This window comes from Anomaloglossus baeobatrachus, chromosome 3 (assembly GCF_048569485.1).
Source record: "Anomaloglossus baeobatrachus isolate aAnoBae1 chromosome 3, aAnoBae1.hap1, whole genome shotgun sequence".
In the NCBI taxonomy this organism is placed as follows: domain Eukaryota; kingdom Metazoa; phylum Chordata; class Amphibia; order Anura; family Aromobatidae; genus Anomaloglossus; species Anomaloglossus baeobatrachus.
This window is the reverse complement of record NC_134355.1, coordinates 70,368,952-70,394,022: the sequence shown is the minus strand read 5'-3', so window position 1 is coordinate 70,394,022 and position 25,071 is coordinate 70,368,952. Positions and strand designations below refer to the sequence as shown.

Sequence of the window (25,071 nt, the reverse complement as noted above, 5' to 3'; positions counted from 1 at the left end):
AAAACCCAAACAGTATCTCAGTATCTAAGATGGAATAAAACACGTTAAGAGAATATATATATATATATATATATATATATATATATATATATATAAATAAATAACATTCCAATGAATGGGGGAAAAACAAATGCAAATAAAAATGCATTGGAGTATTTTACCCAATCAATGAGTGCACAAACTCACAGTACAAGAAAAGTGGATGTGAGTTTATGAACACTCGTTAGACGCGGATGAGGAACAAGAGTTTTTAAAAAGCAAAAAGAACAAAACAAAAAAAAAAAACCCTCCCCTCCTTACAATAATTAGATCAGATCGCTATGGTGTGTGTTAATATGGGCACCTGCAAAAAAAAAAAATGCAGCAGATTGGGAAAAAAGAAAAAAACAAAGCTGGATTTGTCCATGTGTGAACATGGCCTGAAGCTAGACGGAGACAGTCGTACAGCCAAAAACATTAGTGCGATTTGTCTGCAAATATTTTAGAGCTGTAATTTTTCTGTACAAAAATACATAAAAAAAAATATATATTAATAATAATATATATATTTAAAAAAAAAGTAATTCTCAGATGAGTGGCATGAAGCTTTGCACGGAGTCTGTGACGAGCGATCGGCCGATGGCGGAGAACATTGGTGACAGTTGCGTAAGATCGTTGGTCGCTAGGACAAATCGTCAGCGATGTGGTGATGTGGCAGCGCCCTCGCGGGCCGGAGGGAGGGGTCAGGCTGACAGCAGATCTCATAGGACAGGTATGGCAGAAGCAGGGATGTCACCGGGGTCCACTGACAACCATGTCTGTCCTAAGGTTGTCAGATTTCCCCCCCCCAAAAATAAATGGATCCCCGGTATTTGGGAAGCGGTGGGCCATTCTATGTGGAGGGCTCGTCCGTGGCACATAGTGATGCTGCAGGGTCTGGTCCTTGGACTTTGTCAGACTTTGCTGTCGGTGCAGCCCCTCCTGCTGTCACTACAAGCTGTCACTCACATTAACCCTTCCCTGCACACACCCCGCAGAGGCTGCAGCCTCACCATCAGCAGCAGAGGACCGTGCAGTCTTCTTACCTCCTCCCGCCGCCGCTGCTGCTGCTGCTGCTGCCCACTGGGGCATTTAATCCCTCAGCCCTGAGCGTTAGTGCGGCTCATCCATGCCAACGTGCCCACCATTACCGATACCCAGCTCCGAGAACGCCGCCTCCTCCAGCCGAGGAATAAGTGGTGTGAAGCCGGAAAGGTGCAGCCCCCTCCCGGCCCTGGACTCCGGCACAAGCCTCCCTGCGAGCTCCAGCCGCTGCACCGCCGCCGCCAAAGCTGCCAAAGCTGCTCCCCACATTGGGCACCCAGCAGCATGGAGACTGAGCACGGATTGGCTCGATATGTTGTCACTCCATCTGTAATCCAATCACCGCTTACCTACAATGGGGCTGAGCTTACCAGTTCTTTAAAGGGCTACGCATAGAAAAAGAAAAACCCGACAGACCCGCCCTCTACACACAGCGATGTGATTGGTCGGAAGAGCAAACTGACAGAAGGTTGTTTATGGTATAGAGAGCGCTGATTGGACGTTTCGCGTGTCAGTCAGGAAATCTTGCACTTCGTAAGATTTGGCCGCTAGTGATGAGATCGGTTTATTTACAATTGTCCCCCCTATCAGATCGGTGGTTACGTCATAGTCTGTATTGGCCAATGACCTAATATATAGGCAGACACGGACTGGCAAACACAGGCGGGTACAGAGCATGCAGACACAGGCAGGCACAGAACCTGCAGACACAGGCAGGCACAGGCAGGCACAGAACCGGCAGACACAGGCAGGCACAGAACCTGCAGTCACAGGCAGGCACAGAACCTGCAGGCACAGGCAGGCACAGAACCGGCAGGCACAGGCAGGCACAGAACCTGCAGTCACAGGCAGGCACAGAACCTGCAGACACAGGCAGGCACAGAACCTGCAGTCACAGGCAGGCACAGAACCTGCAGTCACAGGCAGGCACAGAACCTGCAGTCACAGGCAGGCACAGAACCTGCAGACACAGGCAGGCACAGAACCTGCAGACACAGGCAGGCACAGAACCTGCAGACACAGGCAGGCACAGAACCTGCAGGCACAGGCAGGCACAGAACCTGCAGTCACAGGCAGGCACAGAACCTGCAGGCACAGGCAGGCACAGAACCTGCAGACACAGGCAGGCACAGAACCTGCAGACACAGGCAGGCACAGAACCTGCAGGCACAGGCAGGCACAGAACCGGCAGGCACAGGCAGGCACAGAACCGGCAGACACAGGCAGGCACAGAACCGGCAGACACAGGCAGGCACAGAACCTGCAGGCACAGAACCGGCAGACACAAGCAGACACAGGCAGGCACAGAACCTGCAGACACAGGCAGGCACAGAATCAGCAGACACAGGCAGGCACAGAATCAGCAGACACAGGCAGTCACAGAACCTACAGACACAGGCAGGCACAGAACCTGCAGACACAGGTGTCGCGGGCGGAGGAGGGGACGCCGCGCTCTCCCACTGCTAGGGTCCGGCTGCCGCTGCTGCTGCGGCTGCTGCTGCTCGGTGGTGGCTCGAGCGGTGGGCCGGATCCCGGGGACTCGAGCGGCGCTCCTCGCCCGTGAGTGAAAAGGGGTGGTTTGGTTTTTTGGGATATTGTCCGTGACACCACCCACGGTTGTGGTGATTGTGTGGACACCACCGCTGCTCTGGACGGGGATCCCGGGAGCAGTGACAGGGAGCAGCTTTGTTGCTATTTCTCCCCTCCGTGGGTAGGGGGTTGGTTGTCCCGGGGCCCGGTGATGGGGTAGGGATGGATGGCAGGCCGGGTGCGGGGCCTGGTGAGGTGCAGGGTCGCAGGGGCAGCGCTGTGCCGCACGGCACGGAGGTACTCACTCAGCCCAATGATGATGACACAGATCACGGTAAAACAAGCGGCTGGATGGACGGGTCCCTCGGACGGCTGCTGTGTTGTTGTTCCCTGCAGGTTAGTGATGACTGTCTTTCCCTGCACCTATGTTCTATGTTGATTCCGATGGGTCCCACCGGTAACCCGCTCCCCGACCTGGATGTGGGCCGGAGGAGCCCCTTTTGTCCGCAGGCGCTGGCCCTGGGAAACGGTTGCCCTTGGCGGTGGCGGTGTCTCCCCTTCACGGTTGGACGGTTGCCTTCTGTCGGGACTTGACTGTTTGGAAACCCGGAGGTCCCCTTCACTAACGGATTCGGCAACTTCACGGCGACTCCTAGCCTTGCCGGGGTCCGAAAAGCCCCTGCCAATGGTGCTGGCTTCTCCTTGTGTACCGGTCCGGTACCGCCGGGCCACCGCCCGTCCACGGTCCTTACGGCAAACTCCGATAGGCCACTCCTGTAGACGGTCACCACCGTCTGCCAACCTTGCTGTTCTGTCCGGGCCACACACCCGGACCAACTTCAGGCTCTTTAGCTGTCACTTTACTCTTTCCACTTTCACTGTCAAAACTGAACTCTTTCTTCTCCAAACTCTATCTCTCTACTTCACCTCCTTCCACTTCCTCCTCCAAACTCGACTGCCTGTCTTTCCCGCCTCCAGGACTGTCAACTCCTCGGTGGGCGGAGACCAAACGCCTGGCTCCACCCCCTGACGAAGGCAACAAGGGTTTTGTGTCTGACCTTGATTGCCTGCAGGGAGTGTGGGGTGTGTAGGTGTTGTGCTCTGTGGCCCCTGGCTTGTCCAGGGCGACACACAGGCAGGCACAGAACCTGCAGACACAAATGGATACAGAACCAGCAGACAGAAATTGATACAGAACCTGCAGACACAAATGGATACAGAACCTGCAGACACAAATGGATACAGAACCTGCAGACACAAATGGATACAGAACCTGCAGACACAACGGATACAGAACCAGCAGACACAGGCGGGTACAGACTCTGCAGACACAGACGAGCACAGATCCTGCAGACATAGCCGGGCACAGAACCTGTAGACACTACAGGGACAGCACCTGTATACGCAGGCAGGTACAGAACCTGCAGACACAGGCAGGTGTGGTGCCGCTGAGGCTCAAGGCGCCACAGGGTATTGCACCTGACCTAAGGTGGGATATTCATCCTGGGTTCGAAGGAGGACAGTGTCGGTTCCACTACATCCAACATCACACATACACACCATTTCCCCTTCCCTCACCGGGAACCGGGCTAGGGTCAGGTCTGTAGGGTGGCCACCTAATGATAAGGGCCTCCCACCCACTAGTTCGGGGATTTGGGAGGGGTGATGTCTGGGAGAGGCAGGAGTGAGGAGTCAGCAGAACAGAGGGAGAGTGAGGAGGAGACGGGTGGAACTGGTGAGATGCAAGAGAACACGGTCGCTGAGGGGATACAGAGTCAGCTCCCCCAGCCCGGCGCAGACGGGGTGCAGAGCCCTAGGTTAGAGGGAACGTTATGGCCTTTAACAAATCTGCCGGGAGAGGAGATTTCAAGTGTCTTTCACCCACCTCAAGTGCCCGGGGCACAGCAGCAAACAGAGCCAGGAGCTGGGACCACGGTCCGGTCCAACAAAGGACTCGCGCTGCCTGCTAAACGGGACGGAACTTAAAAGTACAAAGAGGGGACCCTGTGTAGCTATAGGTCACAGGGTCCCATTACACACTGCACAAGAAGGAAGGGCTCACCATCCACAACACCGGCACTGGTCTGCGAATTATCCGGGATCAACTGGAGCCCATCTTGTTGAAAACCGGCACTCCAAGGGTGATATCTGACAGTGAGCAAATAACTTGAACTGCCGACCCTGTGTCGTCCCCATCATTGCCGGTGCCCCTGCGCTCTGACACTGGAGACAACCATGCCCATCATCCTCCCTGGGGCCTAGCTCTACCTGTGGAGAGCTGAAACACCCGAGCTGCGTTACCATCCGCCCCTGCAGAGAGGGACCTTCCGCAGCGACAGCTTCCCTCATAGCCGCATACCACAGGTGGCGTCATGAGGCAACTACTCCCTATATCCCTGACCCCCTTCATCTTTTATTGACACCACGGGGCCACGGAACAGGGCCAGGCCACTGTAACAACCCAAGCCATCCCAGGCCCAGTGACGGGTACAATTCCAGGCCCCGTGGGCACGTCACAGGCACAGAACCTGCAGACACAGGCAGGCACAGAACCTGCAGAAACAGGCGGGCGGGTACAGAACCTGCAGAAACAGGCGGGCGGGTACAGAACCTGCAGACACAGGCTGCCTGTGTCTCTCCCTTACTAAGGCCTAAAACACACTTCCGCAAAAAAAACGTCCGTATGACACTCTCCGTTTTTCGGGTCCGTGTTCCGTATTTTTGGGGCGTTTCTCCGGTACGTATGGCATCCGTGTGATGGCGTATGCGAGCCGTGTGTACGTGTAAAATGTCCGTGTTTGTGTCTAAAATGCCCGTGTATGTGTACGTGGAATGTCCGTGTGGAATGTCCGTTTGTGTGTTGCACAATGTCGTTGATACATGTCGGCTGACAGCAGACAGAGTTGCGCGATGAGAATGAACTCGGGTGAACTTCACCCGACTTCATTGTCATGCCGCGGCTCTGTCTGTGTGCCGCGTACTGATTAGCGGTCACCTGTGAAGGATTCACCAGTGACCGCTAATCCCCCGAGTGACAGAAGTGAGCGGCCCTCTCTCATACTTACCGCTCCCCGATCACCGGCGAGCAACAGCTGTGCAGAGAATACGCGGCAACAATTACTTTGAATATGCCGGCCGCTCATTAATCAATCTCGTATTCCCTGCTTTTCCCACCCACAGACGCCTGTGATTGGTTGCAGTCAGACACGCCCCCCACGCTGAGTGACAGCTGTCTCACTGCACCCAATCACAGCAGCCGGTGGGCGTGTCTATACTGTGCAGTAAAATAAATAAATAAATAATTAAAAAAAAACGGCGTGCGGTCCCCCCCAATTTTAATACCAGCCAGATAAAGCCATACGGCTGAAGGCTGGTATTCTCAGGATGGGGAGCCAGACGTTATGGGGAGCCCCCCAGCCTAACAATATCAGTTAGCAGCCGCCCAGAATTGCCGCATACATTATATGCGACAGTTCTGGGACTGTACCCGGCTCTTCCCGATTTGCCCTGGTGCGTTGGCAAATCGGGGTAATAAGGAGTTTTTGGCAGCCCATAGCTGCCAATAAGTCCTAGATTAATCATATCAGGCGTCTCCCCGAGATTATTCTCCTTATTACCCCGATTTGCCAACGCACCAGGGCAAATCGGGAAGAGCCGGGTACAGTCCCAGAACTGTCGCATATAATGTATGCGGCAATTCTGGGCGGCTGCTGACTGATATTGTTAGGCTGGGGGGCTCCCCATAACGTGGGGCTCCCCATCCTGAGAATACCAGCCTTCAGCCGTATGGCTTTATCTGGCTGGTATTAAAATTGGGGGGGACCGCACGCCGCTTTTTTTAATTATTTATTTATTTATTTTACTGCACAGTATAGACACGCCCACCGGCTGCTGTGATTGGGTGCAGTGTGACAGCTGTCACTCAGGGAATACGAGATTGATTAATGAGCGGCCGGCATATTCAAAGTAATTGTTGCCGCGTATTCTCTGCACAGCTGTTCCTCGCCGCGCTGGTGATCGGGGAGCGGTATGAGCCGGGGGAAGAAAAAAAATGAGCGCCAATGTAAGTATGACTGAGAACAGCAGGAAAAAAGGTAAGTATACTGAATTTAATTTAAAAAAAAAAAAAAAAATAAGATTGCTAGTGTAAAAACGCACACGCACGAAACGTGCTGAACACGGACATACTCCGTGTGCGGTACATGCAGGCACGGACCCATAGACTAAAGCGGGTCCATGCCTGCGTGCTGCCGGCCAAAAACGGACATGTCGTCCGTGTAGAAAAGCGCACACACGTACTTATCACACGGACACACGTTCCGTGTGATTTTACGTGTGTGTGCCATCTACCATTGAATAACATGGGTCTCCGTGTGTACGTGTCTCCGGTACGTGCAAATACGTACCGCACACGTACAAATTAAACAGATGTGTGTTGTGGGTCTAATATAGGTGCCTACAGGTTGAAAATGCCGTGGTACAGTCCTGGGACTTCATATACTGGGAGCCATGACTTTATTTTTCAGTAGACTTGTATTTTGTAGATCTATATGGATTTTTTTATTTTTGTTAGTTAATTATTTTTTGGGGGGTGAAGTGAAGAGACCAAAGACCAGCGATTCTGCAGCCTGTATGTGTCTGTCACATATTCTTTTATTTTACTAGTTTGGACAATGCATCAACACCAAATAAATTACTATGCGTTTCAATATCTTCATTAAAGGAAAAGGAGGTGATTTTAACTTTTTATATATACGGTATTATCTTTTCTATATATAAGTCATAAGATCATATGGCATCCGATACACTGTGATATGCTGATGACCCTCAGCTCCCGCTGTGCTGTGAGTGTAAGCTGTCATGTGACTGTGATCTGATCCTACGATCGGATCCCAGCTGCAGAGGAGAGGGAGGGATTAATCTCCTCCATTATCAGCTGATTCGATTATGGCACTGCACTTGTATGACATCCGACTGCAGTCTGATGTTTCACTCACACCCATAGTCTCTCGCTGACACTCACTCCCATAGTCTCTCGCTGACACTCACTCCCATAGTCTCTCGCTGACACTCACACCCATAGTCTCTCGCTGACACTCACACCCATAGTCTCTCGCTGACACTCACACCCATAGTCTCTCGCTGACACTCGCACCTATAGTCTCTCGCTGATACTCACACCCATAGTCTCTCGCTGACACTCGCACTTATAGTCTCTTGCTGACACTCACACCCATAGTCTCTTGCTGACACTCACACCCATAGTCTCTCGCTGACACTCGCACCTATAGTCTCTCGCTGACAATCACACCCATAGTCTCTCGCTGACACTCGCACTTATAGTCTCTTGCTGACACTCACACCCATAGTCTCTCACTGACACTCACACCCATAGGGGTACTTTGCACACTACGACATCACAAGCCGATGGTAGCGATGCCAAGCGCGATAGTCCCCGCCCCCGCCGCAGCTGCGATATGTTGTGATAGCTGCCGTAGCGAACATTATCGCTACGGCAGCTTCACATGCACTCACCTGCCCTGCGACGTCGCTCTGGCCGGTGAACCACCTCCTTCCTAAGGAGGCGGGTCGTGCGGCGTCACAGCAACGTCACACGGCAGGCGGCCAATAGAAGCAGGGGGGCGGAGATGAGTGGGACGTAAACATCCCGCCCACCTCCTTCCTTCCTCATTGCAGCCGGGAGGCAAGTAAGGAGATGTTCCTCGCTCCTGCGGCTTCACACACAGCGATGTGTGCTGCCTGCTGGAACGAGGAACAACATCGTAACATCAGTCCTTCCGAAATTATGGAAATGACTGACGCTACACCGATCATACGATTTCGACGCTTTTGCGCTCGTTAATCGTAGTAAAAAGGATTCACATACTCCGATATCGACAGCAACGCCGTATGTGCGTCACTTTCGATTTGACCCCACCGACATCGCACCTGCGATGTCGTAGTGTGCAAAGTACCCCTTAGTCTCTCGCTGACACTCGCACCTATATTCTCTCGTTGACATTTGCTGACACTCGCAGCATGCTGCGACTTTTCTCTCATCCAGAATCTGGATGAGAAAAAAAAGCTGACCAATTGCTCTCACTCATTGAATAACACTGGTCCAAGTGCAATGCGAATTTTCTTGCATTGCACTCGTCCGATTCATACTCTCGTGAGCGTACCCTAAATGTAGAAATGGCAGAAGGCAAAGACAAAAAAGCCTGTTCTGCGCGTGTATAGAAATTCAGCCGAGAAAGCGCTGGCAGAGGTGACGGCAGCGTAATCCGTTAAAGAGGGGTGGGGGCATTTGGATGGCATAGCAGACTAAAGCCGCACTTACATCAGTGGTATTTTACCGCAGGGCTGGATCCGGTACAAATGCGTTTCAGCTCTATTCATTTCCTATGGAATCGCGGCAACATGCGGTCACATGCGGTGCATGTGACCGCATCCTGCCGCGACGCCATTGGAGGTAAATTGAGCTCTAACGCATATGTTCCGGATCCGGCCCTGCGGCAAAATACCGCTGATGTGAGCGGCGCCTTAATGTATTGACCTGCCAGCTTGCGGCGTTGCGGCGTTGAATGCATTATAATTTGCATTTTGCTTGTTTTACGATTATCAGGAAACGAGTGTTCCTTGTACCACTTGTGCACAATTATTTGTTAGGTTGAATGTCCCTTTAGAAACTCCACTGGAGCGCAAAGCACCGCCTAGGTGCACCGATCACATAATCTGCACACAACTTTAAAGAGGTTGTCCCCTACTTTTACATTGATGACCTATCCTTAGGTCATCGGTCTCGGTCCTGGCGGCAGCAGCAGGCAGCTGGAAATGCTCAGTTCTGGAGCTGTTCCATCTTCTGATATTGGCTGTGGTCAGGTACTGCACATCCGCCTCCCATTCAGATCAATAGGAGGCAGATGTGCAGTACCCAGCCGCGGCCACTATCAGAAGACTGAATAGCTCCAGAACTGAACATTTCTGGCTGCCTGCTGCCGCTGCCAGGACTGAGAATAGCTAATTGGCAAGGGTGTGGGTGCAGCGCCCCGGGGCCTCAGGGCTCACCAGTCACTGGGCCAGTGGTATTTGGGGTCGCTGTGACTTCCCTGACTCGGCTCTGTGGCCCCGTCGCTGTCATTAAATAAGGGTGCAGGGTTTCCCGGTAATGGGAGATGGGGGTTTGCTTTGAGCGCCACCCGTAGTGCACGGCCAGGGATTCAGGCGCCGCTGCGAGATGTGGCTCTCCCCTGGGGCTGATGTTGACGCAGCTCAGGTAGTCCTGCTCCCCACAGGTAGAGCGAGCCCCTGGGGGAATCGGTGGCGACGGGTTAGAAGGGCTGTTGGCGCTGAAGCGCGGGGCGATGGCATCGGTAATAAGGGACTGAGGCAACGGTTGCGGGTCCAGGTCTGTTACTCACATTTCTTATGATGCTGCCCTCAGGGTACCGGTCACCACCGTGCTGGGCCCGGGCCGATCACGGATGAATCAGAGGTCACCACCGGTGTTGTGGAGCATGTGAGACCTTCCTTCTCTGCCCTTTCTCCTTTACCGAAATAGCTCTGAAGCACTTATTCCGGGCGGTCTCCCTGAGGGGAGCTGGGTAGCACACCCTTCAGGGACCTGTTGTTGCTTCTCTGTCCCAGACTGATCTGACTAGAAACTGTTTGCGTTTGCTCACTTTGCTCTGGCAGCCCCCACCCTTGGGATGACTCTTAGGGGTACTTTGCACGCTGCGACATCACTAGCCGATGATAGCGATGTCGAGCGCAATAGTACCCGCCCCCGTAGCACATGCGATATCTTGTGACAGTTGCCGTAGTGAACATTATCGCTACAGCAGCTTCACACGCACTTACCTGCCCTGCGACGTCGCTCTGGCCGGCGACCCGCCTCCTACCTAAGGGGGCGGTTCGTGATGCGTCACAGCGACGTCACACGGCAGGCGGCCAATAGAAGCGGAGGGGCGGAGATGAGCGGGATGTAAACATCCCGCCACCTCCTTCCTTCCACATAGCCAGTGAAGGCAGGTAAGGAGATGTTCCTTGCTCCTGCGGCTTCACACACAGCGATGTATGCTGCCGCAGGAACGAGGAACAACATTGTATCTCCTTTTGGTGCGACATTATGGAAATGACTGACACTACACAGATCACTGATTTTCGACGCTTTTGCGATCGTTTATCGGTGCTTCTAGGCTTTACACGCTGCAACGTCATTACCGGCGCCGGATGTGTGTCACTTTCGATTTGACCCCGACGATATCGCAGTAGCGATGTCGCAACGTGCAAAGTACCCCTTAGTAGCTGTTGCCCTGGTAACCTGGAATTCCCCAGGCTGTCTGGCTTCCTGTGTTGTGTAACTAGCTGACTCATGGGCTAGGGATTGTGTAAGTTACAAGCTCAGGATGTGTGTAAGCCCTGAACATCAGTGGTTAACCTCTTCTTACCTGGATCAGTACTGCACCTTAAGACAGACGCAGTACCCTGTGGCGGCTGAGGCCTCAGTGGCGCCACATTGGGTGTTGGACCCCGACCAATCAGACATTGATGACCTTTCCTAAGGTGGGCTTAGCACACTACGACATCGCAGGTGCGATGTCGGTGGGGTCATATTGAAAATGACGTATTTCCGGCATCGCATGGGACATCGTAGTGTGTAAAGGCTCGATGATACGATTAACGAGCGCAAAAGCGTCGTAATCGTATCATCGGTGCAGCGTCGGCGTAATCCATAATTACGCTGACGTGACGGTTCGATGTTGTTCTTCGTTCCTGCGGCAGCGCACATCGCTGTGTGTGAAGCCGCAGGAGCGAGGAACATCTCCTATCGGCGTCACTGCGGCTTCCGTAGGATATGCGGAAGGAAGGAGGTGGGCGGGATGTTTACATCCCGCTCATCTCCGCCCCTCCGCTCCTATTGGCCGCCTGCCGTGTGACGTCGCAGTGACGGCATACGACCTGCTCCCTTAATAAGGAGGCGGGTCGTCGGCCAGAGCGACGGTCGCAGGACAGGTAAGTGCATGTGAAGCTGCCGTAGCGATAATGTTCGCTACGGCAGTTATCACAAGGATATCGCAGCTGCGGCGGGGGCGGGGACTATCGCGCTCGGCATCGCAGCATCGGCCTGCGATGTCGCAGCGTACAAAGTGCCCCTAAGGCTAGACCATCAATGTAAAAGTAGTGAACAACCCCTTGAAGGTAATTTTTCCAGATGTCAGACCCCGACTGGTTATAAAGTCATTCCATCACTTTATGAGATGGGAATACCCCTTTAATTTACCTGTTTCTGTAAAAAAATCCTGAAGGAAAAGCATCATTGAAAGTTGGCAAGGAAGTTTTTAATGACCATATTGGACACGGTCCTAAAATGATGTAAAATACTAGTAAAACCTGTGATGGCAGCAGTTACTAGACCATATGTGCTGTGATTTATCATATACAGTATGTTCCTATATACTAGTAGTACATTGCCTCTGAGAAAAGTGAAGAAACTGTCTGATCCCTGCATTTCAAGCTGCATCATGATTTATTAACAATTTTCCATTTGCTCCTCGTGCTGAAGTGTCGCGTTACTTGCTATTTAACCTGTCTACTTCCCCTACCGTCTCGTTACCATAACACAGTGTGTATGGTCGTAAGGAACAGAAATCTAAGCAGCTACATTAAGCTAAGAGGCCTAAATTCAGGATTAAAGCCCTAATATTAACTTCTAAGTAAACATGAAACAAATGAGGCAAAATATAATGGTCAAAGGGGTGGTCCGCGGGCAAAACATATTCACCAAAACCATATCCCTATCTATTTAATGGGGTAACTTAAAGTATTTTCTAATATGGTTGCGTTACAAATTCCATACTGTTCACTAACTACAGTATCTAAGGCCTCCTTCACACATCCGTGTTTCCGGTACGTGTCATGTCCGCTTTTACACGTTCCCAGAGACAAGGACTCACGGAGACCCATTAAAATCAATGGTCTTTGTCACACATCCATGTTTTCACACAGGCCGTGTGTCTGTGTGGAGTACATGTGTGTCTGTATGCTCCACACAGCGACATGACCATTTTCTGCCGGCAGCACTGGTGTCACACGGACCGCACACTAATATGATCCATGTGACATCAATGTGCTGGAGAAAACATAGGTCACATAAAAATAAATATTTTTTATACTTACCTGTCTGCGGCTGTCATGGGTGTGTCACGGGTGACAAATAATCATGTGGTTTCTGGCCATCAAAGGTCACAGTGTTTGGCTGCGCAGAATGCTCCCTGACTTTCTATTGTTCCTGCTATCAGTATTCATTGGTATAAGTAGCTTTCATGCTGAATTCATCTCTCCCTTTTGGACCCAGCAGGAGCTCGACTTCCACCCAGCTGTTGATCAGCATTCTTTTGGTGTTTAAATACCCCTTCCTTCCTTTGGATTGTGCTGGAGATATTTTCAGTTCTTACAAGACGAGGTTGTAAGCAGGTGGTTTGTACGCCTCTGTGGTATTGTTGCTGAAAGCTCTATTGAGCTCTTACCTGAGTCATCTAACTATAAGTAGTTCATGCTTTTCCCCATGTGACCTCCTTGTGTCTTCTATAATTGTTTAGTGGGGTCGACGAAGAGCTCATCCCTTCCGTTCCCTATTTAGGGTCCAGCATTAGGCATACCCAGGGTCAGGTATCCAGCTCGGCGGATAGGTAGGAAACCTATCTAGGGTGGTGAGGGACCCCAGGGACCAACAGTAGGATCGGTCAGGAGTCAACATCTTCCCTCTCCCAAGACAAAGGGTTTCCCTTCCCTGTCGCCATGCCCTTTGTACTTCCCCATACCGAGCATAACAGCGGTGCTGCTGTCTCTGCCTCTGCTGTTATTTCTGGGTCTGCTCAATACGTGCATGCATATTCACTGCACTGACTGCAGACCCGGAAGTAACAGCAGCGCCGCAGACAGCAGTGCTGAGGACAGGTAAGTATACCAGCGTATGCTGTCTGTGAGCTATCCAGATATCACACAGATGGCACAAGGAACACACACACACACACACACACACACACACACATATACCTTCACCACAGACCATGCAAAATGTTAATGTTTTGCACGAATGTGTGAAGGAGGCCTAACTTATATTGATTTTTTTTTCTTCCTGTCTGAGCCCAACATGATCCTATGGTGTAGATGGGCTCCACCTGACTGCAGTTAGTCATTGTAATCGACGTGAGTGGATAAATGCTCACATTCAATGGCATCTGGCACGTTGGAGAGGTGTTCTCTTCACGGATGAATTCCGGTTTTCACTATACATTGAAAATAGCAGACTGTGTGTATGGCGCCATGTGGAAGAGCGGTTTGCTAATTGGCTTATGGTAGAGAAATGAACATTCAATTCATGGCACTAGCTCTGGTGGACATTCCTGCAGTCACCATGCCAATTGCATGCTCCCTGACTAATAAGCATCTTAATATGCCACACCTGTGAGGTGGATGGATTATCTCGGCAAAGGAGAAGTTGTCACGCTCCCCGGGTCCTTGGCTTCCCTCCCCGGGTCCTCTGCTCCGCTCCCCGGGTCCTCAGCCCCGCTCCCCGGCTCACCTGCCACGCTCCCCGCTCTCCAGCCTCCGGTCCCCGTCCTTCCCAGGCCCCCTGGTCCCCGATCGCGGCGCCCGACGGCTTCCCAGGCCCTGGCCGGCTCCCCTGCGTCCTCTTCTCAGCCTCCTTCCCTGGCTTCTGGCACCCGGGCTGCGCGCATGCGCATTAGGGCGCGCGCGCGGTCACTGACCCTTTCTTAAAGGGCCAGCGTCCATTAACAGGTAATGAGGCTAATCAGGTACAGGGTATAAAGGGGTGTATTGTCCAAGGGGGCGGGGCCTGATCTTCGTGTTCCCTAAGCTAGGAGTCAGGTCTCCTGGTGTTTCAGTGCATGTACTCACCTATCTCTCTTTGTAGAGCCGTGCTTGCCTCGCCATCCAGTCTGCCGTATCCTGAACCCCGAACGCTGTCCTTCTGCCATCCTGACAGTCCGCACCATCTCGGATCCCTGCAGTGACCCGTCATCTTGCTCCCAAGGTTCCGGACCCCGCCTGACATCATCTCGGCTTCCGAACCTGAGCTGCGTCACCCGGACTACCACCCATAACTCCGTGGTCCCAGGGACTTCTCCGCTATTCCCGTGTGCAAGGACTGTTCTGCTGTTTCTAGTGTTCCAGCTGCCGGACTCTTTCCTACCATCTAGGAGTTCGGTCCAGTGGATCCACCTCCTGGGCCTGCCCGTACACCTGGCCGTGACAGTAAGATCAGGCCATGGATCCCGCTGCAGCACTAGCGGCCTTGCAAGAGGAACTCCAACGCCAGCGTGAAGTCCAGACCCGCATGCTGAACTTCATGACTTCCGTGGACACCCGCCTGACCATGCTACAAGCGGCAGTCACGTCTACAACATCCCAAGCCGCCACTAGTCAAGCCACGTCCCCCGCTCCCGTGGCCGCTTCTTCGGATGCTTCCAGACTGCGTTTGGCCTCACCACCCCGGTACGCCGGAGATCCCAAGACTTGCAGGGGGTTTATAAACCAATGCTCCCTCCACTTCACGCAGCTGCCACATCTGTTTGCCTCCGACCAAGCCAAGGTCGCCTTCATCATGTCTCACCTGGAGGGCGAGGCACTGGCGTGGATGAACCCGTTGTGGGAGAAGGAGGACCCTATGACCAAGGATCTTCAAGAGTTCCTGCAGGCCTTCCGCAGCACCTTTGACGAGCCGGGACGCGCCTCTGCGTCTGCTTCATCCCTCCTCCGCTTACGTCAAGGAACACTGACGGTGGGCCAATACGCCATCCGTTTCCGCACGTTGGCTTCTGAACTCGGGTGGAATAATGAGGCCCTAACAGCCGCCTTCTGGGAAGGACTCTCGAGTCGCATCAAAGATGAGTTGGCGGGTCGTGACGTGCCCTCCACCCTAGATGCCCTGATTGCCCTAGCAACTCGAGTGGACATTCGTTTTCAGGAGCGCTCCAAAGAGCTGTCTCGGGAGAGACGTCCGGTACGACATTCCCCTCCTCCACAGAAGCCCTCCGTATCGCAGTCATCAACAGCTGGGATTCCCGTCCACGAGCCCATGCAGATCGACCGAGTACGGCAATCTGAACAACGTCGAGCAGAGCGGCTCGCCAAGGGCCTCTGCTTTTACTGCGGAGAGGACACTCACCTCCTACGCTCCTGTCCGGAAAGGCCGGGAAACTCCAAAGCCTAGGGTTGGTAGGAGAGGCCACCCTAGGTGCTGGGACTCTCTCAGACCCGGTTATGTGGACTGTGCAAGTGTCAACGGGAGAGACGCGCTTCACGGCTGAGGCATACCTCGACTCTGGAGCAGCAGGCAATTTCATCCAGCAGGCCACGGTGGACAAGTACCAGCTGCCTGTTACTCTACTCGAGAAGCCCCTAGTGATTGCCTCTGTGGATGGGAGACCCCTCTCTGATACCATCTCCTGGGTCACCAGACCGGTCGAACTGCGTATCGGTGCCCTGCACACCGAGAACATCACTCTCTACGTCCTTCCACACATGTCCCACCAGATCCTGCTGGGACTTCCCTGGTTGCGGACACACGAACCATCAGTCAGCTGGGGTACTGGCGAAATCACCCGATGGGGTTCTGCTTGTCATGAGAAGTGTCTGAAGTCCATACAACCTATCCGACGACCTCCGGTTCCAGAGAACCTACCGGAACTGCCCTCGGCCTATTGGTCCTTCGCAGACGTTTTTGACAAGAAGGAGTCTGAGGTACTTCCGCCACACCGTCCCTACGATTGTGCCATCGACCTGCTCCCAGGAACAACACCACCTCGAGGACGGATATATCCGTTGTCTCCGGCCGAAACCAGGGCCATGTCTACCTACATCACAGAGAGCCTGGCAAAAGGATTCATCCGGAGATCCTCCTCTCCTGCGGGAGCAGGCTTCTTCTTCGTGAAGAAGAAAGAGGGTGACCTACGCCCATGCATCGACTACCGGGGGCTAAATCAGATCACCGTCAAAAACAAGTACCCTCTGCCGCTCATCCCCGAATTGTTCGACCGGCTCAGAGGAGCCCGTGTGTTCACCAAGCTGGATCTTCGGGGTGCCTACAACCTAGTTCGTATCCGCTCTGGGGACGAATGGAAGACCGCGTTTAATACTCGCGATGGGCACTATGAATACTGCGTGATGCCCTTCGGCCTGTGTAACGCACCAGCAGTCTTCCAAGAATTGGTGAACGACATATTCCGGGACCTCCTCTACGTCTGTGTCGTAGTTTATCTGGATGACATCCTTATCTTCTCTCCGGACCTCCAGACCCATAGAGAGAACGTACAGCTGGTTCTGCAAAGACTGAGGGAGAATCGTCTTTACGCCAAATATGAGAAGTGCGTCTTTGAGCAGTCTTCTCTCCCTTTCCTGGGATACATCATCTCGGGCACTGGACTGCAGATGGATCCAAAGAAGGTCTCCTCCATACTCAACTGGCCTCCTCCTTCTGGACTGAAGGCAATCCAACGGTTCCTGGGATTCGCCAACTACTACCGCCAGTTTATCCCTCACTTCTCTGCCCTGACTGCTCCTCTCTCCGCTTTGACCAAAAAGGAGGCTAATCCAAAGGACTGGTCACCTGCGGCCGACGCCGCGTTTTGCTCCCTGAAGCGAGCATTTGCCTCCGCTCCTGTACTCCACCGTCCGGAGTTAAACCGCCAGTTCACCTTGGAAGTGGATGCCTCCTCCTCGGGGGCTGGAGCAGTGCTCATGCAGAAATCCTCCTCCGGCAAGATGGTGACTTGCGGTTTCTTCTCCAAGAGCTTCTCAGCGCCGGAACGTAATTACACCATCGGTGACCGAGAACTATTGGCGGTCAAACTGGCTCTGGAGGAGTGGCGCTACCTCCTGGAAGGAGCAGTGTACCCCGTGATTATCTACACGGACCACAAGAACCTGGAATACCTGCGGTCCGCTCAGCGACTGAACCCACGGCAAGCTAGGTGGTCCTTATTCTTTGCCAGGTTTGACTTCCAGCTCCATTTCAGACCCGCGGACAAGAATGTACGCGCTGATGCCTTGTCTAGGTCTTTCGTGCCCATGGAGCAGGAGGAAGAGACTACCCAACCTATCATCCCTCCTAGCAAGATTATTCCGGTGGCCCCTGTCACTCTGGCCCAGATACCGCCCGGGAAGACCTATGTCTCTGAGACTGACAGGCAAAAAGTGTTACACTGGGGTCATGCCTCCAAAACAGCCGGTCATGCAGGCCAGAAGAGAACATGGGGTGCGATTGTACGCCATTACTGGTGGCCATCCCTTCGCACGGACGTCGCTGCTTATGTCTCTGCCTGCTCCTCTTGTGCCAGGAACAAGACGCCCAAACACCTGCCCTATGGCCGTCTTCTGCCTCTGCCTATACCCTCAGTTCCGTGGCAACACATAGCGATGGATTTTATTACGGACTTGCCATTATCCTCCGGACACACAGTCATATGGGTCGTGGTGGACCGGTTCTCCAAAATGGCTCACTTCGTCCCTATGGCCGGACTGCCCTCTGCTCAGGAACTCGTGGAAGCCTATATACATCACATCTTCCGCTTGCATGGCTTTCCATCCCACATCGTGTCCGACAGAGGAACTCAGTTCACCTCCCGCTTCTGGAGGGCGCTCTGCAAGCATCTGGGAGTGACTCTGGACTTTTCTTCTGCTTACCATCCTCAGTCTAATGGCCAAGTGGAGAGGGTCAATCAAATCTTGACATCCTTCTTACGTCACTATGTCAACGCCCATCACGACGACTGGTCCACGCTTCTGCCTTGGGCTGAATTCTCACATAACCACCATATCAGTGAGTCGTCCTCCAAATCTCCCTTCCATGTCGTTTACGGACTTCAGCCCTCCGTTCCATTGCCTATATCCCCTTCTTCGGATGTCCCTGCGGCTGATACTGTAGCCCGTGACTTCGCTACCATTTGGGACTCTGTCAAGGCGTCCCTTGGACGCGCTTCCCAGCGGATGAAGAAACACGCTGACAAGAGGCGTCTGGACCCTCCGTGTTTCTCTCCTGGTGACCTGGTCTGGCTTGCTTCCCAGTACATCCGATTGAAGATACCTTCCTACAAGCTGGGTCCTCGCTACATCGGGCCGTTTAAGGTCCTCAGCAAGATCAATGAGGTCTCCTACAAGCTACAGCTCCCGGCCACGATGAGGATTCCCAACTCTTTCCACGTCTCCCTGCTCAAGCCGGTCGTCCTTGGTCCCTTCTCCGCTGCTGCCTGTCCGGCTCCTCCAACTATTGCCGATGACGACATCTATGCGGTAAGGGATATCGTGGCCATGAAGACCGTTCGAGGTCGTCAGTTCTTCCTGGTGGACTGGGAGGGGTATGGTCCTGAGGATAGGTCCTGGGAGCCCAGGGAGAACGTGGGCACTCCTCTGATCCGTGCCTTCATGTCCCGGTTGCGGGGAGGGGGGCGTGGGGGGGGGGTACTGTCACGCTCCCCGGGTCCTTGGCTTCCCTCCCCGGGTCCTCTGCTCCGCTCCCCGGGTCCTCAGCCCCGCTCCCCGGCTCACCTGCCACGCTCCCCGCTCTCCAGCCTCCGGTCCCCGTCCTTCCCAGGCCCCCTGGTCCCCGATCGCGGCACCCGACGGCTTCCCAGGCCCTGGCCGGCTCCCCTGCGTCCTCTTCTCAGCCTCCTTCCCTGGCTTCTGGCACCCGGGCTGCGCGCATGCGCATTAGGGCGCGCGCGCGGTCACTGACCCTTTCTTAAAGGGCCAGCGTCCATTAACAGGTAATGAGGCTAATCAGGTACAGGGTATAAAGGGGTGTATTGTCCAAGGGGGCGGGGCCTGATCTTCGTGTTCCCTAAGCTAGGAGTCAGGTCTCCTGGTGTTTCAGTGCATGTACTCACCTATCTCTCTTTGTAGAGCCGTGCTTGCCTCGCCATCCAGTCTGCCGTATCCTGAACCCCGAACGCTGTCCTTCTGCCATCCTGACAGTCCGCACCATCTCGGATCCCTGCGGTGACCCGTCATCTTGCTCCCAAGGTTCCGGACCCCGCCTGACATCATCTCGGCTTCCGAACCTGAGCTGCGTCACCCGGACTACCACCCATAACTCCGTGGTCCCAGGGACTTCTCCGCTATTCCCGTGTGCAAGGACTGTTCTGCTGTTTCTAGTGTTCCAGCTGCCGGACTCTTTCCTACCATCTAGGAGTTCGGTCCAGTGGATCCACCTCCTGGGCCTGCCCGTACACCTGGCCGTGACAGAAGTGCACAGTAAGGCCCGTTTCACACGTCAGTGAAAAACACAGACGTTTTTCACTGGCGTGTAAAACACGCACATGTCCCTGCGTGTGCCGAAAATCACGGCACACGTGGGTTGTCTAAGTGCAATCCGGGCTCCGTTCTCCGTGGCCCGTGATTGCACTTAGAGATTCACTCACCTGCGCCCGCTCCCGCTGTCTGTGGTGCTGAATCCTCCCGCGACGCAGCATCCGGCCGGCGGTGACCCCTGCAGGAGCTGCTTCCGGGTCGGCTGTGTCGCGCATAATGAATATGCGCGACAGTAATCAGCCGGCACAGAAGGAGCAGGGAGGAAGGGCTGCAGAGGACATCGCTGGACGCCGGGTGAGTTAAAATGTTTATTATTTTAAAAGCACGTTTTTTTTCTGGCACGTGTTTCACGGACCACATCACTGCGTGGTCCGTGGAACATCAGTGATGCCAGAAAAAAATGGACATGTCTCCGTGTGGCAAAAACGCACACGCGGGTACGCCGCACGGAGACACGTGCAGTGAAAAATCACTGACGTGTGAGCAGACCCATTCATTATAATGGGTCTGCGTATGTCAGTGATTCTGGTACGTTTAAAAAAAAAAGCACAAACGTATCAGAATCACTGACGTGTGAAAGGGGCCTAACACAGATTTAGACAAATTTGTAAACAATATTTGAGCGAAAAAGGCCTTTTGTTCACATAGAAAAAGTCTTCGATCTTTGAGCTCAGCTCATGAAAAATGGGGGAAAAAACAAAAAGTGTTGCTTTTATATTTTTGCTCAGTGCAGATAGGCCCATAGGGTTGTTGTAGGAAAATATTGTTAGGATCTTATTGTTGTGCATTTCTGGTTTCGCCCCGCAGCATTAGTTGTGCACATAACATTGCCGTTCAGCATTGTTTGATGCATGCTAGGCAAGGCTTCAGCGATCAGCGGGAGTCTGTGAAGCGGCTAAGTAGCAGCTGCCAAAGTAAAGTTTACAGAAGGATCAATTTCAAATAATTTTCTCTTTTTTTCAGATTTATTCATGGGAAAATGCTTCAATCACCTATTAATAGCATTTCACGACGCTCAATATCATCACTTAAAAAAAGAAATTTATGGGATCGAGAGGATGCATGTATTTGTGAATATAGATATTTCTGTCACAATTGAATTTTGCTGTCATAATAAAATAAAACAAATCATAAATATGTAAACATTTAAAGGGTTAATCCCGAAATCATAATGCGGTTTTCAGTTTTTTGTATATTTAGAATAAATCATGTGTGCCCATGCAACCTAATATTGAATCTGCTCTGATTTTCAGCTGTTATTCCCCTAATGATGCCTCTTAAGGGTATCTTTACCTTCCGTTTTCCTATCAGTAGGGCATTTGCAGAGGCACCTAATGATCCTGTCTAATAATGCAATGGCGTACTCTGTGTGGATGAAGTAGGATGCGTCAACCACATGAAGCAAGAAGGAGGAAGACGATCGCAAGGAGTGAGGAGATGCTGGAAGGTTTGGATTATAGAGGGTTTCACTCTTAGGCGGGCTTTGCACGCTGCGACATCGCAAGCCGATGCTTGCGATGCTGAGCGCGATAGTCCCCGCCCCCGTCGCAGGTGCGATATCTAGTGATAGCTGCCGTAGCGAATATTATCGCTACGGCAGCTTCACATGCACTCACCTCCCCTGCGACGTCGCTCTGGCAGGCGATCCGCCTCCTTATTAAGGGGGCGGGTCGTGCGGCGTCACAGTGACGTCACATGGCAGGCGACCAATAGAAGTGGAGGGGTGGAGCTGAGCGAGACGTAAACATCCCGCCCACCTCCTTCCTTCCGCATAGTCGGCGTGAGCTGCTGGAGGCAGGTAAGATGATGTTCCTCGCTCCTGCGGCTTTACACACAGCGATGTGTGCTGCCGCAGGAGCGAGGAACAACATCGTACCGTCGATGCAGCTTAATTATGGTTTTCCCCGACCCTGCACCGATGATTCGATTACGACGCTTTTGCGCTCGTTAATCGTATCATCTACGATTTACATACTACGATGTTGGGAGCGACGCACGGATGTGCGTCACTTTCGACATGACCCCACCGACATCGCACTTGCGATGTCGCAACGTGCAAAGTACCCCTTAGGTCATTAACGGAATGGAGGGCATGGGTAAGGTGAGGTAGGCGATGTAGGGGAAAGAGATGTGCAGAACTGTGGAGGGCTTTGTGGGTTAGAGTGATAAGGTTATATTGTAGTCTTTAGTGGATGGGCACCCAATGCAATGACTAACCCGGTAGAAGCATTGGTGCGGTTGGAGAGAAAGATGATCCTGGCTGCTGCATTCAGGATGGATTGGAGAAGGGAAAGTTTAGTAAGAGGGAGACAAATTAGTAGAGATATATTTTTCATAATTGCCTATGTTGAGATGTGTATATCTATATTAGGAAGCACAGGAGATCAGTGGGAGCAAACTGCAGCACTTAGAAGAAGCAGGGTGCTGCTGGAAAATGGTATTTTAGCAGATAAGAAAAGTAACACCCATTCAGAGTGAATATTTTTTGGGGCAGAAGTAGATTTAAAAAGGCACAAAGGTAGAAGAAGGAAACTTTTGTTAGACTGGTACTGTGTATTAACAATAGTTATGATACTGCCACTGTGGGAAAAACCCTGTAGCATATTATTTGTGTCTGATTTCTGATCTTGTAATCAACCTGACTGTCCATTACTCAGATACCCTTAGGATGTGTCATGAGTATCAGATCAGTGGGGTCAGCACACATCTATCAGCTGTTTTCAGCTTCCACTGGCGCCAGATGTACAGGCCAGAACAGCATGGCGCCATATACTGTTTAGTGGAATTTCTCAGGTACAGCAGCTCAGATACTATTATTACATGTCAATACCGTAGGATCTCAGCTGCAGTATCTAGAAAGGCCACTCTTCAGTGTATAAAGCCATGCTCTTCCAGTATTGTATACATTGTACATCTGGGAACAGCAGGAGTTGCAAACAGCTCATACATAAGGGTTCTGGGTATCAGACCCCCACCGGTCTGATATTAATTACCTATCCTAAGGAGGAGATATATAAGTGGTAGACAACCCCTTTGAAGGAAACTTGTCAGCAAAAATGTGGTTAAATAATAGGATGCTATATACAGTAGCTACTAAAAATCACTTTTGATCCCCTCTGTCAAAATTTTCCATTTTATTGGGAAAAGATATCAAAGCGATAAATCAGTCAGTGAATTGTAGATAAAGTGTATGTCACGTCCTCCCCAGAGTCCGCTCCTGCGACTTCTGCTTCAGTCACTAGGCGCTGCCGTGCTCCCACCGTGGATAGTGCTGGTGATGGGGAGCAGTCTTTGCCGGTGGCGCTGATGGGTGCAAGCTCCGCTCATCCACTAGGCTGTTTTTTTTTTGGTGCCTGCAGTACCACTGGCTGACTGTAGGTAGCGTGTGTCTTCCAGCTGAGGTTGCCACAATTCAGCTTCAGCCTATGGGAAGACACCACACCCTTTTTATCCCCTCTTCTGTCTGCTGGCCATTGCCACATATAGATTGTATTCCTCCTACACTCTGGTTCCCCCCTGCTCTGATTATTGATTCCTGCTTTGACCCTGGCTTGCTCTCTGACTACTCTCCTGCCTGCCGTATTTGTACCTCGCTGCCCTATCCGTTATTTGACCTCTGCTTTGTTTTCTGATTACGTCCTTGCCTGCCTGATTCTGTCCCTGTTTTGTATTTCCCGGTTCAACCCTGCCTAGCTACTACTCTCATCGGACTGCAGCCTACCACAGGTAGTGATCTCCAGGGCCCTGTGTAATTCCAAATCGCTGTATAGGGGTTAAAGGGTTTCAGGTTCTTGGGGTCCTGCTTTGTGAATGGCTTACCTCTAGCCTGTACATTCCAGCCAGTTTGAGCCTGAGGATTCAGGCAGGCGTTACAGTGAAGTACTCGGCCGTGGCCACTATGCACATGGTTGCATCTTTTGCACCGTACGTTGCTTAGTTCTGGGTCGCTGTGGGGCTGATAACTGCTCATTGGTGAGGGTCCCAGGTGTTATACCGCCATCGATCTCGTATTGATGACCTGTTTTATGGAGAGGTCATTAATTCTTAGGCCCTGGACATCCCCTTTAACGCAAAACAATTTGTTGTTCAGGCAAAGAGGTCAGAGGCCGATTTAATTATCCTGCATTTAATGTTGATGGCCCTTTTAGAGGCTAGACACAACAAACTAAGCATCCTTGTGGTTGAGAAAAAGTGGACGGTCGGCTGTGGCAGCCTGGTGAGTGGCTGCATCCCAAAAGGGGTTGTCCAGATTGATTCTGAAAATCACAGCAGTAAACGGACCTACCGTATAATGCCTTATAGAGGCTTTTGTTTTTGCTTTCTCATGTGTTATGCTGCTAGAATATTTAGACATGCTTTAATCATATGCCAGCGAAACAGCCTTCCCAGTGGTCGACCATTGAACAGACATGCTTTGTTACAAGCTGCTGCTCTTTCTGCAGTGTAATCCATTGACCTTTCCTCCACCTACACATCAATGACCCTCTAAACCGAATGACCATTAGAACCATTGTAAACAGCTATGGTAACCCACAAATTACATATTTCTACCATAGACACAAATCCACTAACAATATGAACAATCTCACTGATAGTGAATGTTTCACCGACTTTTTTGCTTCCATGTCCACTTTTTATGTTTTATTCCAAAACTTAAAGGGAACTTGTCATTACATTTTTACCTATGGAAGTAGGGCTATGACTGTAGGTGTGACTCCCTGGCCTAGCCAGGTAGTTACAGAAGAGTGCATCCTCCTTGGTAATTCCACACACACCCCCACATGGTGCATATGAGCAGCCACCCTTCCCACCCCCAGGGTAGGAAGTGAAGAGAGCAGGAGGGGAGGAGTAGAGTTCAGTTGTAGGAGAGATGACGTCGGCTCCGGCAGTCCGCCCGGCCACAACTGTGATGACGTCGGCTCCGGAAGTCCGCCCGGCCGCAACGAAGGCAGCACCCATCCTGAAATCTCCCCCAGCTGCATCGCCAGGCACTCCCAAGTGTCCCGTCCCGGCTGTGGTGCAGCCGGAGTGCACTTGCGGGGCAGAAGAGCAGGCCACTGACCGTTGGGGCTCTCGGCAGTTAGCAAGGCCGGTTGTAGCCGGCGCCGAGGGCATCCAAGTGGGCCTGGCTCCTGAGCAGGAGGC

General features: G+C 52.3%; 1 protein-coding gene across 7 annotated transcripts in view; it reads right to left on the bottom strand.

Annotated features, from left to right (window-relative positions):
• EHBP1 (EH domain binding protein 1) overlaps positions 1-1,330 on the bottom strand; it is a 536,928-nt gene extending 535,598 nt beyond the window's left edge. For all 7 annotated transcript variants that reach the window (XM_075339243.1, XM_075339247.1, XM_075339245.1 and 4 more), the window contains exon 1: positions 1,065-1,330. The gene's annotated coding sequence lies outside the window, so the exon portion shown is untranslated. The remainder of the gene's footprint in view (positions 1-1,064) is intronic.
• Between the last annotated feature and the right edge of the window lie 23,741 nt (positions 1,331-25,071).